Here is a 20,125-nt window from a genome sequence, read left to right as displayed (position 1 = left end):
GGACAAGTCTGGCCAATTGCCAGATAGGGGCCGTTGTTGTACGAACAGCTTGGTTAGGCACACAGCTATTTCTGGAGCACAGGTCTTCAGTACTATTGCTTGAATGTTGTCAGTGCCTACGGTCTTCACAATATCCAATGCCTTCCGCAGTTTCTTAATATCACATTTTTCAATCTTGTCTTATATTGATCTGTTGGGTGTCCCCATCGTTGAGAATGGGATATATTTGTGGAGCCTTCTGCCCAAGGGAATTGTTTAATTGGCCACCCTTGTTGAATGTTACAGAATTTAAATCTGATTCATGGGTTATGGGATCTGTTATCTCTGTTTATCACATGCTGCTTCTGTTGTTTGGTATGCAAGTAGTCCTGTGTTGTAGCTTCACCAGGGTATGCCCGCTGCTGCTCCGGGCATGCCTCTCCATTCAACCAGGATTGTTCCCCCACATTAATAAGAGCACTTAAAAAATTTTGTGGCCAAGTCTTTGTGAATCCAGCCTTAATCCCAGGTGGGCATTGCTCCTGTCACTAGGCATGTCTGATTCAACTCTACGCTTTTCCAATGAGAGCTCAGTGAATGGTAATAACCGAGCTTGGATCTTATAGCCCCTGCCATGCTGTGTTTTCAGGGTGAGGACTGGTAAAACATTTATTTATTTCAATGGGCTTGCCCACTGCCTTACCTGTGACCTGTTCCCATACGGCTGGCTGTGGATACATTACCCAATAGCTCACCCATCCTGAGGTCTGCTGACAGCATTAAGGCTCTCAATTTACTTCCATTGCCACAAAATGCTGGAAAGTGACATGTGTCAGGACTATTTTGTTTTTCTGTGTTTACTGAAACGGCTGGAAAGGAGGAGGAGGTGCATCATTTTGGTAGTGGGAGCAGTTTCCTGTGTGCATTGGGCTGTATCACCCCAGCACTCTCCCTGCAAGATGCTAAACTCCTTTGATCCTTCCTCTTCACCTCCAAAGCCCAGCTGGAATCTTTTCCCTAGGGTGCATGAAATGTTCCCGTCCTAAAAGCTTGAGGCATACCTGATCCATGACTCCATCTTGGATCTCTGCGTGCCTTTTGACAGCTGAGTTACTAGAAAGCCTGTCCAGGAGCAGTGTAAGTTCAGCCCTGAGCTTGTTCAGGCTGCGCTGATTGTGTTATCAGTGTGGTGCAAGCCTTTAAAAATCAGTCCGTTTTGTGTATGTGTAGAAATACACACTTGCTTCCCCACCTAGTAACATCCATCGCTCAGTGTGAGATTCCTATTCCCCAGCACCAGCCCCTGTTTCGAGAAGGCCCGCATTAAACTGCCTGCATTCTCTTTCCTCTATCAAGCCACTCTGGAATCCCCAACCTTACTTCAGATCCCGCTATAATGAAGGAACTAGACTAATTCCAGCTATTCTGACAGATCCTCAATCACTAAAGTCTGGATACATGTTCTTCATTTGACTCTCACGTAGACATCTAAAGTACAGAAGTCTCTCGAAAGCCTTAAAATGTACAAGAGTAAGTAGACTCGCTTTGGGCCTTTAAAGCCTCGCCCTGATAATTTCCTGTTTGTCTGCAGGCAAAGAAAGTATTGATAGAACAAATTTTCACCGCTGCAACACCACCTACAAACAGGAAATTTGGGCTTTAATGCATGGTTTCAGGTGAAGTGAAGGTATACTTTATCTGGTGTGCTTCAGCTTCGTAAGTCCCCTGAAAAAGCCACCATCTGAATTCTTTTGCAATGTTTCATCCCTGTTGTGTTACCCTGTGCACATTCGCATAGCATACCAAACTCCCCCATCTGTTTGAGGTTATTATTCTGATTCTGGTGATTAAGTGAAGGTTTTAAATCTTTAGGGGTTGGCAAGATAATCTCCACTGTGGACTTTTACATTATTTCCAAACAATACTGGTGAATTTATGTCATTATCTCAATCAGTACTGCATTGATCCATAAAACAGATGGGTGATGGGTTTAACAAACAAACTAACTCTTTCGTCCCGTTCTCATGGTAAGCAGGCCTGAGGGAACATTATACTTTTTGTATGTTACCAACTCACTCAGCGTGGCGGATAAGCCCCCCTTGCATATGCATCACTCCAGTCTACAGATTCCAGTGTAATAAATATGTAACTGGGCTCCAAATTCCTATACAGGCCCTGGCTGCAAAATTGGAAGAATGGTCTCCCATTGTGAATAAATGGGTTAAAATTGGAAAAATCTCCCTTTCATTAAGCTGTTCCTGTCTCTTATATGTGGCTTCTTCCTGTAAATGAATGCAAAACTTACCTAAATTAGAATTGGGAGGTGCAGACATTGTGGTAACCAATTGTCTGGTTTATATGTCAACTTGTGTAAACTAGTAAATCTGTGTGAAGGTAATTTTGCTGGCAGTTTGTTTGGTTATTGCATGATTTATGGAATGTATCACATTGGAAATATATTGAACAAAGTCCATCCAAATACCAAAGAGCTAGAGATTGACTGTTCTGCATACTACCTCCAAATTAAGAATGAACTCTTAGCAGCATTGATGTTAGAAATAGGCAAAGTCTGGATGCTCTTCCTTTGACAGTCATCTGTGTTCTTAACTCCTTCTTCATGTTCCCTGGGATCCATGGCTGTGACTTCTTCTACACCCTCTGGGCAAGGCTTAGACCATAAGATATAGGAGCTGAATTAGCCTATTTGGTCCATCAAGTCAGTTCTGCCATTTGATCATGTCTGACATACCATTCTCCTGCCTTCTCCCCGTAATCCTTAATAATCAAGAACGTATCTGTCTCTGTCTTAAAGACACTTAATGGCTTGACCTCCACAGCACCAATGAGTTCGACAGAGTCACCACCCTCTGCTGAAGAAATTCCTTCTCATCTCAGTTCTGACCTTTACTCTGAGGCTGCATCCTTAGGTCCTCGGCTCTCATACTAGTGGAAACATATTCTCTATGTCCTCTGTATCCAGGCCTCTTAGTATTCTGTAAGTATCAATCAGATTCTCTCCTTGTCCTTCTAAACTCCATCAAGGACAGACCTGGCGGCCTCAACCGCTCCTTGATACGGACCTGACAGGAAGGTGTTGTGCAACTTCAAAGGGTGAAACTTTTATATGTCGTATTTGATGCTGCGTTCAGTGATTGTGTATTAAAAAGTGACAGGCCTGGAATGGATTGAGTTAACCCTGTGATCAATCTTCCTTAGCTGTTAATAGTCCTTTTCCCACCAGCCTTGACATTAAGCTGCCAGTCCACACAAGGGATGGCTTACAATGTAGCCATAAGTGCTGTTTGATCTGGGAACTTTTCATTGATCCCATATATCAAGATTGCTTTGGAAGAGGTTAGCAACAGGCACAATTCCAATCTAATTATCGATCCCAAACCTCTGACAAATTTATGTGTCAATATGTGAACTTCTGGAATCATTTTTTGGTGACCATTTTGACTTGCTTGTTACAATGCATCACTTGCAGGTAGCTTCCTGAGGTGTTTTGGGGTAAGAGAGAGGAGATGATAATGGGAGTGGCATCAGTTTTGTGTTGATGTTGTAATTTCAGGTACTGCTGATGTTGAATCAGGACTGGATTATTGATTAGTTGTTTGCATTTTGTCACTGTCCAATCAAGATGAACAAATAGAGTTTGAACAAGTTGGTTGGCTCACCGAGCTGGTTTGTTGTTCCGCAGACATTTCGTTACCATGCTTGGTAACATCCTCAGTGCAGCCTCTGATGAAGCGTCGGTGTGTTTTCCCGCCTGGTTTTTAAACTCCGGAGTCCGTTGAGATGGATTGCCTCACTTATGGTTTTCCTTCGTAGTGGAGTCTATATAGGGTCAAGTTCTATGTGTTTATTAATGGCTTTCTTCGTGGAGTGCCAGGTTTCTAGGAATTCCTGTGCTTGTCTCTGCTTAGCTTGTCCCAGGATTTTGGTGTTGTCCCAGTCGAATTGGTGGTTCTCCTTATCCATGTGGATACTCACTCATCTCAATCCTCGGAGGCTACACTGAGGATGTTACCCAGCATGGTAACGAAACGTCTGCGAAACAAGAAACCAGCCCGGCGAGCCAACCAACCTCAACAACCTCAACACCCACAACCTGAGCTACAAATCTACTCCAAAATCTTAGAGAGTTTGAATAAATTAGCTTTGAATCAGATGAATTGTTTTTGTAAATCAGGCAGCTCAACTGCTGTATAACTTGATTGTAGATACAGTCCCCATCCTTCCATCCTTTATCATCAGCTTCCTGAGTAAATTATGGCTCTTTTGTTACTTGAGGTGGATACAATGAACAATTTTACCTAACTTTTCTGACTTAAATTATTACTGACGGTAAGTTGAGACGTCTAGCATCAGCCGATACTTATTGCTTAGGCCAAATGGTTGTGAATGCATTCATCATTTTTCTTCTGTCCTGCTCGTGGAAGTCTTTCTCCACACAATGGTTCAAAACTTGCCCCCTGGTTATCAAACCTTTCCCTCCTTCTTGGGTGCTGTCACTTTGAAGTATGTTTAAAGCAGCTGGAAACTTTGAAAGAAGCTTTAATTTAAAACAGGCTGTGACATATCTTGAAAAATGGTTGAGAGTATGGAAGTGTTCTTTAGAAATCAAGTGTTGCCTGAGGGATTGAAAAGAAGATGGATGACACTTTTATTTTTGCAGACAAAAGGTTGTTAAACAAAGTTTAACAGAAACTTGGCGCCTACCAGTGGATCAGTACAACCTGTCCTTTAATAAATTACCTTGTGGCTTAATGCTAATCTATGAAAATTATATTAACCCATTTGATTTTGGAGACAAACAAAACTTAACATTGTACATTAGGATGTAATGAATCTCTATATCTCATGGACACAGAGAAATATCTCATGGTCTGGCTTTGTTGAACACTGCAGTAAAACTACAAATTCTGTCTTGTAACCAAAAGTTAAATTACTCTGCTGCACAGAAAATGACATGTTTGGCTTTGATCCTCAAAACCGTGTGCGGTATGTTTGTATAAGTCAATAAATTAACTGTGCTCAGGCAGCAGAAAGTATCTTGCAAAAAGCTGCTTCCTTTAAACATTGGGGTTGAAAAAAGATGTCCAGTTCTGATCAGAGGTATCAATTCTGGCGTAAAGATGAGTTAGTTGTTGGGACTATTAGTCAGGAAATAAGCAATTAAGTTTGTAAATTCTCTTGTGCCTATTGAATGACTTAATGAAAAGTCTGAGCAGAAACAACTAGCATTGAATAGAAAAGGCACAATACAATCTAACCTGGACTTTACCCAGTACGGTTAATCTCATGGTAAAGGATCTACAAGGTCCTTAATGATAAGTGATGTATAATTTGCTGTTAGCTATTTAACCTTATACTCCACCAATTTATCCACATCTTCCCAGGGCTGGCATGTCCATGTTCTCAGCAGCTCAGAAACAATCATGTCTTAAACAGCATTTCATTTTTTAATTGAACTTTTAGATAATAATTGGTTAAAATATTTCAATACCTCAATGAATAATCTCTCAGTAATCAGTTCTTGGGAGTCCTGCATAGAATCTTACTCCCCTAACCCCATCAGATATCTTCTGATGCACCTCTCACTCCTTCAGGTGAGTTCCTATTTTTGCCTTTAAGTATATCCCTAATTCCACCCTATCGTAAGTGTTCCTACGTCCAGCTCATTCAATTTTGATCCTGCTTCATCGGGTATAATTATATTCTATCCCTCCGTACACATTCGTAATACAGAGCTCATGTTTTCTACAACAACTGCCAGTTTATCCTTGTGTTAATGTTTGTTGCAGTCTGCTTTCTCAGTCATGGTGTAATATGGGATAGATTAATTAGAAAGCTGATTTAAGTGCATGTAATAATACATAATGCAATGATTTAATTTGAGGTAAACTTTGCCAATTTAACCCCTTGGTACAGATTCTGAGGTCTAAATGTTTATTGCCAGGATCAGTTCAGATTGGAAGCCAATAAAATCAGAATACATTTAACCTCAAACCATGCTTCAAAAGGCCATTAGATAATTACTTGAAAAGATTATTTAAGATAATTTAGGATTGGACAGGCAGAAAATTGAGTTGTTAAAGGAATTGGAAATTAAAGCTTCTGTTTATCAGGTTTTTCTTTCTGCATCAAATGTTTTCCATGTCATCCACACCAAGCTCTTGTTTAATATGCATCGATTAATAAGGTAGGCAAAGGCTTTATGAGATTTTCAACTGTCTTATTGTCAAACTATAGTTCAGTACAAACACCAGCTTCTACTGTTCCCTTATCGATCCTTCACCTGTCCACAAACTCACTTCCTCGCTGGGGAAGAACCCAGCTTCTTCCATTTTAATCAACCTGTTCAAAGATGTTATGACGCACCTTTGCAGCAGTTGGTCTCTGAACTTTGACCTCCTGGCCCAGAGGTAGCGACACCACCACTGTGTCTCAAGATTCCAAAGTCCATTGAGCATCACTTGCTCTCAATCAGTTCTGGAGCAGTTCTGATTTACCCTTAATGGAGCCTGCATTGCTAACATTGTCACAATTAGCCCTGTAGAATTTGATAAGCATACTTCTGTAGTCAATGGTGAAACAATGACCCCAAAGTCTCCCTGATCATTCTACCTCCCTTCTGAGCCCATCCAGTTGAGATTTTGTGCTTGGCTTGTTAGGAACTAGACTGATGCACCTATCCCTAGTGGATGCGATGAGTTGACAATACTCAGCAGATCAAACGGCATGTGTAAAGGAGAAAAATAGTTTTGGTGAACAGCCTTTCATTGGAACTGAAGACTGAGAGATAAATGGATTATTCATAAGATTTTTAAAAATTGAGCTGAAGTAGAGAAAGGAGTGAATCAACAGGAGTGCCAATCATGGAATCCCTGCAGTGTGGAAGCAGGCCATTCAGCCCATTAAGCCCACAGCAACGCTTCAAAGAACGTCCCACCAAGACCCTATCCCTATAACCCCACATTTCCCATGGCTAATTCACCTAGCCTGCACAGCCCTGAACACTATGGACAATTTAGCATGGCCAATCCAACCAACCCACACATCTTTGTACTGTGAGAGGAGCACTTGAAGGAAATCCATGCAGACACATGGAGAATGTGCAAACTCCACGTAGACAGTCACCCTTGAGTGGAATCGAATCCTGGTCAATGGCACTGTGAGGCAGCAGTGCTAACCACTGAGCCACCGTGCTGCCCATTGAAGGGAGAACACATTGGTCAAGTTACTGAAGAGAAGACTGATGTAAATGTTCATCAGGAGGTCAGAAAGAGACAGCCGATAGGTAAAGGAATCTGCACATACTGAACAAGGGTGGAGAAACACAGAAATGGCTGAGATGGCTCAAACAATGACAAATTTGGGGTCAAAGCTCCACAGGGCTGAATTTTATGGCCCCTGCCAGACAGGTTTCTTGCCTGGTGAGCATGTATAATAGGAGGGGTGGCAAGCCTACCATCTGCCCCCACTCCCAGCTGTCTCCAGGAATACGGTATATGGACCAATGCCAAAGCCAGCAGCCCAACCACTGTTTTAAATAAACAGCTTTAGTCAATTGAGCTTGTCCCACATCAGTTGACCTGAATATTTTATTGGCCACAGCATAATATAGTTGTTGTGGAGAGGTGGGCAGGACTGAGCAGTGTGTTTTTTAAACATGATGTAGAAAAGTGGGTAGGAAGGGAAATGATATGTCCTTACTGGGGTGCTCTGTGCACACACACATGCCAAAATATCACCCTCTATTTTGTTCCTCCCCACCTCGAAATCCTGCCAAATCTATTGCCTTTTCCAAACTCTGTGTCCTTAAACTGCTTGATTCTTTCCTACCACAAGAAACAAGGGACAGACCTGGTTCCAGGATCCTATGAAGTTCTCAGCTGGACCTGTTTGTATTCCTGGCAGTCCCAGCAGAGGCTGGGCACTGCTGGGACTGCTAGAGTTGTTATTCAGACTGGCATGAGACAGTGGGCTATAGGCTCACCAAGATATGGATGTCCCAGAGTTTGCCTGTTTAGCCTTTGAGCAATATCCCCCCTCCCCCAGCCTCCCGTGACATCCAGCCCATTGAGAAAACGCCATCAGTGGTACAAACATCTTTACTTGAGAGAGAGGGTGGCTGAAAAGCTTTCAATAAAGCTATGTCAGGAGATCAGGAGAGTTCCTCAAGAAAAATCTGCATCACTGTACACCACAAATGGGTCAGGAAACAATGGAGGTGTAGGTGTTGTGATAACTCGTATAATGTGGGGTTAAAAGGCTCATAGTTTGTCTTGGGATGATGGGCCCTTTATGGATTAGGTTTGTCTAAAGCATGATTTCTGTAGCCAGCTATTTGCTTCCATAGCTGATCATGTGACTAAACTGCTTGAGAGATAAAACAATAGAGAAAAGAAGGGTTAACAAAAAGCTAATTATTGGTGTGAGCAGGTTCCTAGGTGAGACCCTGATCTCAAGCAGGCTTTTAGGTATGAGTTTAGAACAAGCTGAGCGCATGAAACATCTCTTTCACGTCGGGTTCAGCTGAAATTTTGGCTACAAGAGTTGAAAACTACTGTTAACTGAATGACTCCCATTGTGAATTGAAACTGTAGGATAGCCAAGCTGAGAAGAGAGACATTTTTGATGCGAGACTCCAGAATTAAAGAATATTAGAACCAGGGGAGTTCTGATCAAAATGGATATGAACTAGCACCATCTGAAATGAAGTGGGAGTCCATAACCATGAGAAGATTGAAGGTGATTTGAAGGGATAGCTTGCTGGAAGTAAGCGCAGTCTAAGAAATCTCAATCTTCACAGGAAACATTGAAGCAGTATTCAGACTTTCCGATAAGTACCTGACTGAAGTTTATTGGGATGTAAATCAAAATGGTGTGAAAGGAAATTTGAGTTACGCACTTTGGTTTAGAGCATTTATAATTTTATTTACTGTGCTTTAGACATCTTTAACATAGCCATTTAACTTGACTATTTAAGATATAGATCCAGTTATTAGTATTAATGTTCTTTGATTTTGGTTCAGTAGAATTATTTTTAAACAGTGAATTTTTTGGCTACATTCTTTTAGTAAATACCTGGATTTTCAAACTTTGTTCTGAAGAAGAGTCAATAGACTCGAAACATTTCTCCCCACAGATGCTACCAGACCTGCTGGGTTTCTGTAATACTTTTGATATTTGTTTCAGCAGTATTTTACTTTTATCCACTAAAGACTTTATGTGCCTAGAAAGTGACGTTACCCAGACAGAGACTGGCAGCCTCCAAGAAAATGTTATCATGAGAAAGCACGAAGAAAACATACTAAGAGCCATAAGATGTATGTGGCCGTGTCAGTGCAAAAGCGTCCTGTGCAGATGCATGCCTGTCCCTGCAGAGTGACATAGTTGAAGTACACAAGTTGTGTGTGTCCATCAGCTTCAAAGCAGAGAGTTGAAAGCCTGTACTGAGTTGATCTGAGAATAGGCATAATTGTTGAGGCTGATCGTTCTCTCATCCCAAGGTACATGGATGAAAGGTCAACAAGGATGGAGTTGTGCCAAAGAAGCAGTGGCCTGTTGGCTGGGATCGCCATTCAAACTGCGGCCACAAGGTACCCGCCTTGTTTTACCTGGTAGGTTTTTGCATTGTCTAGTTTCTCGGTAGAGAGGATGAGAATGGGAAGTGGGATGTAAGTAGGTCGAGTTGGGGCTTTAACGACATGTGAATGCATGGAAATAAGATAGTCTCCACTCACAGGTAAATTTCTGATGTCACTATTTATGCAGGTTTTGTTCAACCATGAGAAGTTGATGTTTTTCCATTCTCACCCTAATTAGTCACATTTCTCACCAAATTTGGGCAAGGGAATTTCTACACATTGTGTCTTTCTTCACAAAGAAAGATACAGAAAAGCTCCCAAGAATACTAGAGAACTAACCTGACAGCAAGAGTGAGGAACTGAAAGAAACTAGTATTAAAAAAGAGTGGTTCTGGATAAATTAATGAGACTGAAAGTTGATGAATTCTCTGAACCTGGTGGTCTACATCCCACAGTGTTGAAAAAGGAGGCTATAAATATACTGGGAGCATTGGTGGTCATCTTCCAAAATTCTGTAGATTGTGAAACAATCCCTGCAGATTGGAAGGTAGCAAATGTAAGCCCACTGTCGAGGGGAGGCGATGGCCTAGTGGTATTATCGCTGGACTGTTAATCCAGAGACCCAAACAACATTCTGGGGACCCGGGTTTGAATCCTGCCATGGCAGATGGTGGAATTTAAATTCAATAAATATCTGGAATTAAGAATCTAATGATGACCATGAATCCATTGTCAATTGTCAGTAAAACCTATCTGGTTCAGTAATGCCCTTTAGGGAAGAAAACTGCCATCCTTACCTGGTCTGGTCTACATGTGACTCCAGACCCACTGCAATGTGGTTGACTCTTAACTGCCCTCTGGGCAATTAGGGATGTGTAATAAATGCTGACCTAGCCAACAACACCCTCATCCCATGACATACTGCTTGGTATAGGACCTTTCCAAATGAGGAGCAGAGGAAATATGAACAGGAGGAGACCTTTCGGCCCCTTACATCTGCTCCATCATTCACCCTGATTATGGCTGATCTTCCACCTCCATGTCATTATCCTGCACTATAATATTATCTCTTCATATCTTTAATGTCCAGAAATCTATTGATTGGGGTCTTGAAAATACTCAATGAGTATTCATGCCTGTATAGCCCTCTATGGTCAAGAATTCCAAACGTTCACCACCCTCTGAGTGAAGAAATTCCCCTCTTAATTTTAAGTTTATCTAATACGATTTTCCTTTCATAAATGCATGTTGATTCAATCTTATTTTTTTTTAAGTGTCGGCTTATCACAGACCTTATAATAGGCCTTATTGTCCTCATGAATGAATAAAAAAAATTTAAGATAAGAGTGAAGGAGAAAGCAGGGAACTACAGATGTGCTAACGTGGCATCAGTAGCAGGAAAAATGCTGGATTATATGGACTATGAGGCCTATTATAAGGTCTGTGATAAGCGGACACTTAAAAAAAAATAAGATTGAATCAACATGCATTTATGAAAGGAAAATCATATTAGATAAACTTAAAATTAAGAGGGGAATTTCTTCACTCAGAGGGTGGTGAATGTTTGGAATTCTTGACCATAGAGGGCTATACAGGCTTAATCATTGAGTAATTTCAAGACCACAGTCAATAGATTTCTGGACATTAAAGATATGAAGAGATAATATTATAGTGCAGGATAATGACATGGAGGTGGAAGATCAGCCATAATCAGGTTGAATGGTGGAGCAGACGTAAGGGGCCGAAAGGTCTCCTCCTGTTCGTATTTCCTCCGCTCCTCATTTGGAATGCTCCTATACCAAGCAGTATGTCGCTGGATCCAATCCCAATGTGGTCCATGTGTGCTGTATGACTGGAGCCTTTCCCAGCTTCATCCACGTGTTCAGTAGCCTGGAGCTGCTCCCATCGTTGTCCATGTGTGTAGTGGAACCAAAGCCAATCACAGCTGCATCCTTGCGTGCAGAGTTACTGGAGGCATCCCAGCTCGGGACACATCTGCATTGTCGCTGAAGTCAATCCCAGCATCCTGGTGTAGATTAGAAACTTGAGACAGTTCTTCCTCTCACTTTTCACTTTATTATTAATTATTAACAAAGGTAAGGAAAGTCTGAAACCAGCACTACTTATAGGTGATTGTTGATTAGTCCTTCCAACATCATTGTACCCTCTGATTTCACTTGGCTCTGCAATTTGTTGCACTTTGTAGCCCTGAAAGTGACTATGCAGCCACACATGACTACATCTTGAAATAAACATTGGTTTGTTCCCAATGCGGTCAATCTCTGATTACAGTACTGCACGCACTCGTGCACTTTGTAGAAGCAATACATCAAATTTCAATTGAGACATTTTCGCTGACATGTTAAAAGTGGAGAGCACTGTCTCCTTGTTAAACCTATTTAAATCGGCTGCTTTCAGTGCATTTTCCTATCGATTAGCTGTGTAAATTTGCTAGCCTGTGAATGAGGAAATACCTACTTAACTGACACTTTCCTTCTTCACCACAATAAACAAGTCACTACTCGATATTCACGACATGAATGAGGTGTATAATGTTGGTTGTAAATGTTTAGTACTGTAAAATTATTTTATGAGGAACATTGCTATACTTAGATACAGTTTACAAGATTGTCCCTCTAGTGTTCTATCCTGAATCAAGGCTTTCATGTTCTTTAAAAGCCCATGGAATTTCATTAATGTTGATTTTCTGACTATTTCATGTAGGATAAACATAGATCCAGCAGAGGGAGACAGACGCTTAGAACAATGAAACAGAAAACAGTCACTTAGTATGCAACATAAAGGAACAGTTCTGCTTTCTATAATCAAGCCAAGCCCAAAGGGATTTATCTATTAATTAATAGCATATTCTGAATGTTGGTATCAATTTTCTCTGTAAAGTCATGCCATATATCACATTTTTTAGCTGTGTTTTGGTCTTAAACACTTCGAAGAAAACAGCATTAATATGACGATGATTATACAACACAGAACGTGGCACAACAGTTCAAAATGTGTCACAAAGTGTCAGTCTGATTAGCAGGAACAAACAGAAAAATCAGAGAAGTTAGCCAAAGGCAGAGCACGTAAACTTTTTAAGATGGAAAGGGTTGTAATTTGCAGGAGTTTAAAGGTGAGAGTTGATGGCTGATGGTAGGAAGAATAGAGATATAGTCTATTTTCTAATTGAGGAAAGGTTTCAAAAATCTAAAGCACAAAGGGACTTAGAAGTTAGAGTTTAGGATTCTCCTAAGGTTAACATGTGGGTTCAGTTGGCAGTTAGGAAAGCAAATACAACGTTCGCATTCATTTCAAGAACACTAGAAGACAAGAGCAGAGATGTATTGCTGAAGCTGTATAAGGATCTGATCGTGCTGCATTTCGAATATTGTGAGCAGTTATTGGCCCTGTGTCTAAGGAAGGATTTGTTGGTATTGGAGAGGGTCCAGTGAAAATTTGAAGGAATGACCCTGGGGATGAGTGGTTGAAGACTCTGGGTCTGTTCTCGATGGAGTTCAGAAGGATGAGGGGAGAATCTGATTGAAACTTACATAATATTGAGATGCCTGGATAGCTTGGACATGGAGAAGATGTTTTCACTGGTAGAAGAGAGTAGGACCAAGGACACAACCTCAAAGTGAAGGGATGACTGTTTAGGACTGAGATGAGGAGGAATGATCTCATACATTAGCTTCTGATCGTCAAGCAGAGCATTTTCATGGTCATTCATCGCCTTAAAATTCTTCTCAGCCAGGGAAGTACTGCAGACTGGTATCCTGACAGAGTAATCAAAGTGACATGACTGCCAGGTTTGGGTGGGGACCACCATTTACTCCAAAAGGGGACACAGGTGAGGGTCACGCAGTTGACCCATGCTCAGATCCCTGGCCAGCTGTCTTTAGGATCCAAATGGCCAGTAGAGTCCAATGAGTTCGATCTTAGTGTTGAGGCCTGTGATAGGCTGAGAAGCTTGCTGGAGAGCTCTGAAGCTGAATGGGACGTGATCCAATGAGCTTTCTTATTGCTGGGAGTGGCAACTTAGTCAACATCTGACACACTGGGCACACAATTAGCCCAGAAAGGAGTAAACGTCAATCTTAATTTCTACCACGATTGAACGATAGGTTTGATAAGTCTGGACATTGTTCCATTATTCACTTATGAAGTATTCATTGTGGAGATGTTAATTTTTTTCAAACTCATGGGATGCAGGCATCGCTTACTAGACCAAGAGGTAACACAGTGTGGAGCTGGAGGAACACAGCAGGTCAGGCAGCATCAGAGGGAATTTTTTTTTTCTGAATAAGGGTCCCAATCCAAAATGTCAACATTCCTGCTCCCCTGATGCTGCCTGACCTGCTATGTTCCTCCAGCTCCACACTGTGATATCTCTGACTCTAGCATTGGCAGTTCTTGCTATCTCTGACTGACTAGACCAAGCTTGCTTGTCCATCCCAATTTCCCTTGAACTGTTACAGTCCATGGAGAGAAGATGCAACCACAGTGCTGTTGGGGAGAGAGTTCCAAGAATTTGGCCCAGCGACAGTGGTGGAATGGTGATACTATTCCAAGTCAAGATGGTGTGTGACTTGGAGGGAAGCTTGAAAGCATTCCCATGCATCTATTCCCCTTGTCCTTCTTTCTAGTTGATGGAGGACTCTGATTTGGGAGATGCTGTCATTTGCCTGTTGCATCTTGTAATTTCATTTTGTTTGAGAGAAGGTCTTGGTAAATTTGGACAAAAAAGCAGAATTCCAGAGGTGAGGCGAGTCTGACTGACCTTGACGTCAAGCAGCCTGAATCAATGGGAATCAGGGGAAAGCTCTCCCCTGGTTGGAGTCATATCCGGCACCTCAGAAGATGGTCTGGTTGGTGCCGGTCAATCGTCTCAGCTCCAGGACATCTCTGCCGGAGTTCCTCAGGGTAGTGTCCTAGGCCCAACCATCTTCAGCTGCTTCATCAATGACCTTCCCCCCATCATAAGGTCAGTGGTGGGTATGTTCACCGACGATTACACAATGTTCAGCACCATTCACGACTCCTCAGATACTGAAGCTGTCCATGCCTAAATGCAGTAAGACATGGACAGTATCTAGGTTTAGGCTGAGAAGTGGCAAATAACATTCATGCCACACAAATGCCATGTAATGATCATCTCCAACAAGAGAGAACCTAACCACCACTCCATGACATTCAATGGCATCACCATCTATCTTCCCACTACCAACATCCTGGGGTTATCATTAACCAAAAACTGAAGTGGACTGGCCATATAAATAATGTGTCTACAAGAACGGATCTGAACCTAGGAATCTTGCAGTGAGTAATTCACCTCCTGACTCCCCAAAGCTTGTCCACCATCGACAAGGCACAAGTCAGGACTGTGACAGAATACTCTACTCCACTTGTCTGGTTGGATGCAGCTCCAACAACACTTGAGAAGCTTGACACCATCCAGAACAAAGCAGCCCACTTGATTGTCACTGCATCCACAAACATTCACAACATCCACCACTGATGTTCAGTAGCAGTGGTGTGTACCATCTACAAGATGCACTGCAGACATTCATCAAGGCTCCTTTGTCAGCAACTTCCTAATGCACGACCACTACCATCGAGAAGAACAGGGGCATCGGATACCTGGGAACACCAACACCTGCAAGATTCCCCCCAAAACTGGTGACCATCCTAACTTGGAAATATATTGCTGTTATTTCATTGTCATTGGGTCAAAATCTTGGAATTCTTTCTCCAACTGCATTGTGAGGCTACCTACAACAAATGGACAGCCGCGTTTCAAGAAGGTGGCTCACCACTGCCCTCTGTAGGCTGGCTAGAGATGGTCGCTAAATGCTGGCCAACCAGAGCCATCCGCATCCCCAAGTGAATTTTATAAAAACAGTTGGAGGGGGCCATTCATACTTAACTGTGATTGCCAAACGAGCAAAAGAAGGCCCTCATTTTAAAACATTTTGCACATGATTCTATGATCACTACATTTGCTAGAATATAACAGCCTGAATTTTGTTTTAAGTCTCCTGTAGTTGGCAGGTGCACAGTATAAAGGTGGGGAGAGGAAGCTAAGGTTAATTAGATGTGCTGTGTATTCAGTATTGTACTAGTTACACTAGATGGGGCCATTTCTTTATAGAACAGACAGCTTTATTTAATGGAATTAATCCTTTATTGGAATTAATGTTTGGAATTGACTGGGGGTTTCTTTGGGATCCTCTCCTGATTTGACTGCAATAGCTTTGTGGGGAAATAGTAGAGACCCGCTCCCAATTGTAGGCTGGGTTTCCGCTGATGACCTGCTGAAGGTACAGTGACTGTTTCAGAAAACTTTAATCCCAAATGTGAACAGGTCATCCAACATTTGTTCATCCACAAATACTGTCGTGGAATCTGTTTCTGGGATAAAACTTGCCGTTTGAAGAGTGGTATGATAGGAATAATGCAGGAATGTCCACAACCTGTAAATCATTGAATGAATAATTTCTTCAAAGTTATTATTCTCAGGCCATGCCTCATTGTCATGAAAAACCTGACCAGAGATCATCTGTTCTGCTATCTGTGTCACTTTTATCCATGTTGCTTTAGCTCACCAACCCAGATTCCCCTTCATGTTTCCTCATGTCCAGCCTTGAACCCATACCTTTAACTAGTTTCTCTCTTATCTCTGCTCAAGCTCGTTTTTCAGAGACCCACCTCCTGCATCTTTGACCTTATTATCATTAAATTGCTGATTATCTAATGTTCATTTAAGCAATCCCTCTCTCTTGTGTTGGCTTTCATTAAAAAGTTTGCTACTAAGTACAGTATCACCACCTTTACCACCCTTCAAATCTGGTGTAATTACCCTCTCATCAACAAAACATTCCCTGATCTTGTTGCCTTTGCAAGTTACCGCCCCAGCTCTAATGTAAAACAAAAAATTGCGGATGCTGGAGATCTAAAGCAAAAACAGAAATTGCTGGAGAAACTCAGCAGATCTGGCAGCCTTTGTAGAAAGAAAACAGCATTAATGTTTAGGGTCCAGTGATGCTTCCTCAGAACCCTGCAAGACTTCCACCTTCCCATCTCAATCTGATAACCCCCCCACCCCGACCCCACAACCCACACCCTCACACCTCACACAACACTCCCCCCTGTTGACCCATCCAATCCTGCTCTACCCTCCCATCCAACGCTCAGATTAAAGTTACCTGGTATCCCCCTGAGCCAAACTAAGTGGTATTGGAATTCCAGTCCTCTCTCTCTCTCTCCCGTTTTAACCAAAGAATCGCCTGCAATGCCCATGCTTCTCCTGCTGTCTTATCTCAGGAGTGCGGTTGTGAGGATCGATCTTTGGTGCCTTGCTATTCCTCACCTGTAGTGCCACAACTTCCCCCCCCCCGCCGCTCTCTCGACCCCTCCGTTACCCCTGTTTTGTCACACTGCTTGTCTGATACCCAGTACAGGGTGAGCAAAATTTTCCGGCAACTGCATTTTGGTAAGACTATAGCTGTTGCCTTCAGTTGCTGCGACCAACTCTGGTCCCTAGCCACCCCCTCCCACTCTTTGCTAAAACTGAATCAGACTGTTGGCAACTTTGACATTCTATTTGATCCTGGGCTGAACTTCAGACTCCATATCCACTTGATTACCACATTACCTACATCAGTAACATTGCCCATCTCGACCCTGCTTCAGTTTCACTGCAGATGCCACGCTGCAGTCACTGCATTGCAGATCCGACATTCTCAATGCCACATTGCCAACAGCTCAATGTAGACCATTGATTTGCAGCCCTAATGCAGCTGCATTTGCATTAATGAGGGAATTTCAAAAGACGTATGATGGGAATATTTCCTCAGAGCTCCCTACACTTTACTGGTGTAATTTCACTGCAAGTTTGATATTATCCTGTTTTTATTTTGGTTCATACATGACGGGTAGGCATTGCTGGTAATCCCTAAGTGCCCTGACGTCGGTGGTGGTAGGCTGCATTCTAGAACCTGTGCAGGCCGTGCGGTGCAAGCCCAGTCACAGTCCTGTTAGGGACTGTTTGGTCATGGAACTTTGACAATTAAAATGTGCTTCTGACACAATGAGCAATTTCAGCTCGTGTTGCTATTGGAGCAAAGTGTGTCATCTCCGGTGTGATGTCTATGACTGCGGACAATCCAACTTTATTACTGGCGGACCTCCTGCGGTGTTGCTCAGGATAAATCAGATGGGATTTCATGAGCATAAGAGAGCCAGAAACCAGGCTGAGCCGAACAACCGGAAGGCACTGAGTTGTTATGACATTTCAGGCTTAGGCTAGAGATTGCTAAAGAGATTGTGGAAAACAAGCGTCACTTAAAGCTTAGATTGAGCCTGAGCAGTCAGCCTCCCGTGTGGCAGCTACTGGGGAAGATTTGCTACTACATTGAAGCACCACAGTGGGTAACAGAGAGCTTCAGTCAGGTGCTAGGAGTTCAAATTGAGGAGACAACAAGGGGGCAGGCCCTGCCGAGTGCCAATAAACCTGTAATGCTATTTTCAGACTCTGTCTGCAGACAGTGTTGTTTTTGTTCAGGCAATTGGCTTCAGATCTTACAGAATGGAACAAAACCAACTTTCTATCCACGCTGCTCCATTTCCTCTCAAACCATATGCTTAAGATTTATTTTGTACAAGTATTGCCGTGAGTCACCTTTATCGAACATTTTTTGAAGCAATCCATAGGCCCTGGCAATAATAGGGAACATATAGTTAAAACCCCCACTACCCCACCAAAGGATCTGCCAACGTGCTGCCTGTTGCTGGGTTTTTGATAGCACTGGACCAGGGACCAATGCTTTGCCCTGCTCATGTGGTGCACCATCCCATGCTTCCTGATTGTTTTCCCATCCTCATGACTACTTTGAGGCCTCTTGGGTCCAGTTGCCAATTTCCTGTGCTAAGAGTTATTCCCTCATTAATGCCCTCCTTGATTCGAGGCACATGCCAAAGATTCTGAGCAGGAAATGGGTTTTCCACAAGCAGCTACATGTCAGTGGCTCAAATTTGAACAGGTACATTTCCAACAAGGATTTAGGAGCTTCTGCTGGTCAGTTTTAATTTTGCCCTCTGAGATGTTTCCTTTCCTTTCATTCTTGAGCTTCAGGCATCACCAGTAAGGCTTGCATTAACATTTTGAAAAGTAGTTCCGGAACTAGAATCTAAATTCTGAATCTCCTGCACTTTGTGAATCATTGTGGCAGATTCCTACAACTGAGTAACTCCACAGGGCAGTTAAGAATCAACCACATTATTGTAGAGACACATGTAGGCTAGATCTAGGCAGTGATTACAGGATTTATACCTTAAAGGTTATAAATGAATCATTTGCTGTTTTACAACAATCCAGCGACTTTCATATTACATTCCCTGAAGCCAGCTTTTCAGTTCCAGATTTGATTTGTTTTACATTCAATTCAAGTTTGCAAGCTGCCAACCTGGATTATTGGTTCAAGTTTCTGAATTGGTAATCCAGAAACCGCAACCATTTCATTAAAATCACGTCAGTTATGTTATTATATTTTTATTTTGCCTCTTTTTTTTAAAATGAAGTTGTCTGACTGAGGAGATGAAAAGAGTTGATGAAAAGTTATATAGACACAATCAATCTTGCCTAAAATTGAGGAACAGTCACCATCTCCCAATAGAAAGATTTTCTCTTATCTGGATCTTGGGGTTAATTTAAGAAATTTTGTTCTCTGGAGGAAGCCTTGCTTGTCAGGGGATTGGACGGGAATTTGTGAATGCTAACCACTGCTGTCTGCAGACGGAAAAAGCATGGAGGATGCGTGCCCAAGTCTTTCAGGATTCCAAGTGAGATCTTCCATCCACTTCACAGGATTGCAGACAGTACAGGAAATATTTCAGAAAAAATGATTACAATTTTAAGCATAGTTGTACGGCTGAAGGGTACAAAAAAAACAAAGTGACCTCCAAAAACATTATTTTGCAGGGAGTGTCTCACTCTGCTAAAGCACATTGTGATGTACAGAGTGATTCCTAGCTGCCCTAAACACAACACGAACCGCTGTGCAAGATGCCATTGTTGCTGAAATAAATTGGTTTCCTCAGATTGACTGTGGTGGCTAGCAACCAATACCAACAAAACCAGACTGTTCATTTCATTCCTGAGCATGGCCAGTAAATCCAGAGCCTTAGTGTGGGTTTGCTATAAAAGAGACTTGACCCATGTTCTTTTTCCATGTTCAAGTAAATTTAACAAAGTTTGTAGGAAAACTAACACAGCACATATTTGTGGAAAGAAGCCTCCATTTTCGATATTAACTGGCTCGAGTATTTTCGCCATGAAGAATTTTGATGAATGTGCAGGCCAACTGCACATCTTTTTGTCAGCTTCTGGTAAAGAAGTCAGTTTGGATTACCTTGTGGAAAGATCCTTTGTCATTCATGTGATTCAGAATTTAGATTTTAGCTCCGGAACTACTTTTCAAAATGTTAACAAGGAAACGTTTTGGAGTAAACAACTTGACTGTGAAAATTGGACTCTGTTTCAGTTACTTTCG

General features: G+C 42.2%; 1 protein-coding gene and 1 long non-coding RNA gene across 2 annotated transcripts in view; both read left to right on the top strand.

Moving 5' to 3' along the window:
• LOC109918225 (thrombospondin type-1 domain-containing protein 4-like) overlaps positions 1 to 20,125 on the top strand; it is a 396,211-nt gene that overhangs the window by 110,651 nt on the left and 265,435 nt on the right. The gene's annotated exons all lie outside the window — the stretch shown is intronic.
• Positions 5,394 to 20,125, top strand: part of LOC125483144 — a 125,239-nt gene continuing 110,507 nt past the window's right edge. The window contains exons 1-2 of the long non-coding RNA XR_007262112.1: positions 5,394 to 5,591; positions 9,498 to 9,608. This is a non-coding gene — a long non-coding RNA (uncharacterized LOC125483144). The remainder of the gene's footprint in view (positions 5,592 to 9,497; positions 9,609 to 20,125) is intronic.

Source organism: Rhincodon typus, chromosome 1 (assembly GCF_021869965.1).
Source record: "Rhincodon typus isolate 14 chromosome 1, sRhiTyp1.1, whole genome shotgun sequence".
Taxonomy (NCBI): Eukaryota; Metazoa; Chordata; class Chondrichthyes; order Orectolobiformes; family Rhincodontidae; genus Rhincodon; species Rhincodon typus.
The sequence above is the reverse complement of the archived record's forward strand: the minus strand, read 5'-3'. Positions and strand labels throughout refer to the sequence as shown.